Source organism: Piliocolobus tephrosceles, chromosome 9, assembly GCF_002776525.5.
Source record: "Piliocolobus tephrosceles isolate RC106 chromosome 9, ASM277652v3, whole genome shotgun sequence".
NCBI lineage: Eukaryota > Metazoa > Chordata > Mammalia > Primates > Cercopithecidae > Piliocolobus > Piliocolobus tephrosceles.
Genome location: NC_045442.1, coordinates 9,817,571 through 9,821,229, shown reverse-complemented (window position 1 = coordinate 9,821,229; position 3,659 = coordinate 9,817,571). Strand labels below are relative to the sequence as shown.

The following is a 3,659-nucleotide window of genomic DNA, read 5'->3' as shown; positions in this document are numbered from 1 at the left end:
CATGCCTGTAGTCCCAGCTATTCAGGAGGCTGAGGCAGGAGAATCACACGAACCGGGGAGGCAGAAGTGGCAGTGAGCCAAGATCGTGCCACTGCACTCCAGCCTGGGTGACAGAGGGAGACTGTGTCTCAAAAAAAAAAAAGAAAAAAGAAAAAAATTACTGGGAGGAAACAGTTAAGGGAGATTCTGGCTGACCTGACCTAACAGAATTCTTGCTGAAGACAGGCCAGGGTAATCAGACATCACCTGGGGTATGACGGAGACTCAGCGATCTGATCAGATATTGAGGATGGGGGGGGTTCTTGTTAAAGTGACTTAGCAATGTTCTTTGCTAAAACTGGATTTCACAAGGAAGTGCATGGATGGGCCAAGGAGAAGACTTAGAAGCCTAACTAAAGTTAGGTCAAGCAAAGAATCTTTTGATAGTCCCCACCTCCCTTGTTCAAGGGAAAAAAGAGGCATTCTTCTTTCTTTTCAACAATATAAACTCATTTTCTTGTTCAGTTGCCTATTGTTCATGAAGGACCACTGAATCAGCTGCTAGGAGTTGGTAGCAGAGGAGATCTCCTGGATGGAGTGAGCCATCAGGCCTTTAATGAGGATAGCTTTGTTTCTATAAAAATAAAAGAAAAATAAATGTTAATAGTAAGAACAAACCATAAACTTGCTTTCTGAGTCCATAGAGCAGCCAGTGAAGATTTCTAGACGCTGGTCCTGAAGTATCTTCAGTTGGAGCAAGGCCCTGGGAGGGCAATAGCAATCTAACAGATTTTCCAGGTTTGCAGTTTGGATGTCATGAAGGTTGTCCATACATAAGCTGTTGTGGTTGGTGGTTCCTCTGAAGTTTAATAGAAAGTTGCTCAGCTTTAGCTTACAGGGCATTAGGAAAACAACAGTGATTCTAAGCCAGAAAGATGAGAGAAAATTGGAAATATTAGTTTGGAAAGTCATAGCCAGATATTGAGCGAAACTGGGAGAACTCAGGATCCAGTCCAAACTACATGTGGATTATAAGACCTCAAAGTAAATGAACAGGGCTAGAATCAAATATTGGGTACACTATAGTTTTCTTCTGAAACAATTTTTCTCCCTATAGTCACCTGCATTTTTACCAAAGATAATCAAAGAAAGACTAATTCATTTGCAAAATAATAAGTTTAGGTCTCGTTATTTACACAAGTGCAGCAAGAATAGTGACTGACCACTTAGGTTCTTCTTCAATTTGCTTTGCTAGAACTTTTGGTAAGGAATTTCAGATTAGACTTCTGAAAGCCTCTTTAGGATATGAAGCCAAACCAAAGACCTACCATCAGGCTTCATCTGTCACGCTTATATTTGAGTGAATTCCTCTCTTCTTGAGGTTCCTGAATATCCTGAGGTTCCTGTGCCTGCCAAGAAGGGATATTCCTTATTCATCTGTAAGGGTGGAACCCTCAAGCCAGTTTTACCAAGAAGGGGGTGGCTTATTGGCTCCATAAAGTCAACCTTAGTTCCTTAAAGCTGTCTGGTCATATCTGAAAATACGGCATTCCAGTCAAAGCCTTGTAATATATGCAGTGCTTCCAATCATGTCCTGTTATAAGGAGGACAGATTCTTATTTAACTTATGCAAATAACTATTGCATAAACTATTTGCCATAAACATAAGAATACTTACAAATAGTTTCTGAATTCTGGATGGATCAAGGAGGGAGAAAAAGTAATTGTTTCCATTTTTGTTCACAAAAGTATACTTTATCAAATTGTTGCAATCTATAGATAGCTTTTTTTAAAAGCTTGCTTATATCTAGACAACAAAACAGTTAAAGCAAGCAATGTTTTAAATAAAAAGTCATTAAAAAGTATCCTCATCAGTTTATCCAGTCCCATGTAATTACTTTGTGTTCTGCTTGATAATGAAATAGTTGTTTCATGAACCCATCAGTTTCTTCACTAGAGTTCTAGAAATTCCTACTCAGACCAATGGTATGATCTTAAAGTTTTGAGAAACCTGCATTCTAGAGTACTTGTCAGAGTCTTTTCCATGAAACTCCTTGAAGAAGACATTTTGGACCGTAGCTGATTGCAAAGAGTTTCAGAGAAGAATAAAAACAATAACAGTGAGACTGGGTGCAGTGGCTCACGCCTGTAATCCCAGACTTTGGGAGGCTGGGGTGGGCAGATCACCTGAGGTCTGGAGTTCAAGACCAGCCTGACAAACGTGGAGAAACCCCGTCTCTACTAAACATACAAAATTAGCTGGGTGTGGTGGTGTGTGTCTGTAATCCCAGCTACCTGGGAGGCTGAAGCAGGAGAATCACTTGAACCTGGGAGTGGGAGGTTGTGGTAAGCCGAGATTGTGCCATTTCACTCCAACCTGGGCAACAAGAGCAAAACTCCACCTCAAAAAACAAAACACAAAAACAAAAATCACAAAAAACTCTGGATGACAAAGACTTAGAATGGCCGTGGTCAAAAATAGCATGAGAGTTCATTATTATTATAATGATACAACTCACAAAGAAATTCAGTTATTTCTGTGGAATACAACAATTTAGCATAGCCAAAATTATGACTGACAGCATATTAGATTTCTAGACATCTCACACAATTTTTAAAACATTCATATCAATAACATACCCATAGGCCAGACACAGTGGCTCATGCCTATAATCCCAGCCCTTTTGGAGGCTGAGGCAGGAGGATCACTTGAGGCCAAAAGCTCAAGATCAGCCTGGGCAACATAGTGAGACCCTGTCTCTACAAAAATTAAAAAAAAAAAAAAAAAGCCAGTCATGGTGGTGCACACCTGCAGTCCTAGTTACTCAGAAGGCTGATGAGGGAGGATCCCTTGAGCCCAGGCATTTGAGGTTACAGTGAGCAATGATCACATCACTGCACTCCAGCCCAGGTGACAACAGAGCAAAACTATGTCTCTTAAAAAAAATCATAAATATTACTTAAAGAAAGTTTCAAATCACTTATCTGACAATGCTTCCCATATAACTTAACATCAAATAAGTCTAGTCAGTTTAGCCTGTCTCTTTTACAAAGCCAGAGACACATCTTTTGAGCTTTTCCAGGAGCCCAATTTTACAAATCCCAATGTTAATTCAAGGCAAAAAAGACTTAATTTATAATTTGATAATGGGAAATTTTTTCAATGTCAAAAAGTTCAAAATGCTTCATCAAACTAGGATTACAAGTCACTTTGAAGTAACAGTCACTCATTTAAACACAGTAATAATTAAAAGACTTCAAGAGGTAAATACAGAAGATTACACAGTTATCAATAAAAACTATTTTAATATTGAGAAAATACACTTATCTTAAGTAATCAAATACTTAATAAAAGACAATAATGAAACACAAGAAGGTATCTTGATAAAACACAAAATATGTGTTTACTTAAAAGATAAGGAAAAACCCTTCATATTATCAAACCAGTACTCTGAGAAAATCCTGTCATTTTAACAGAGAAGGCCGAAATCTACTTTTGCATCAATGTAGTGCTAAAACTTATTTTAATAAACCTTAGAAATGAATCTATTCAATTTTAGTTAACTTTGACCACACAAGATAAAATTTTCACAATGCTTTTATAACCTATTTCTTTTTTTACTTCCATTACTGATATGCATTAACCAATTAAGCAATTCGTTTTTACTGTGTATTCTACT

General features: G+C 37.8%; 1 long non-coding RNA gene across 1 annotated transcript; it reads right to left on the bottom strand.

Annotated features, from left to right (window-relative positions):
* Positions 1–167: 167 nt before the first annotated feature.
* Positions 168–2,567, bottom strand: LOC111550707. The gene is made up of 3 exons (XR_002734159.2): positions 2,275–2,567; positions 1,308–1,388; positions 168–613 (listed from the first exon to the last, which is right to left on the bottom strand). It is a non-coding gene; the product is annotated as an uncharacterized LOC111550707 (long non-coding RNA).
* Positions 2,568–3,659: the final 1,092 nt, after the last annotated feature.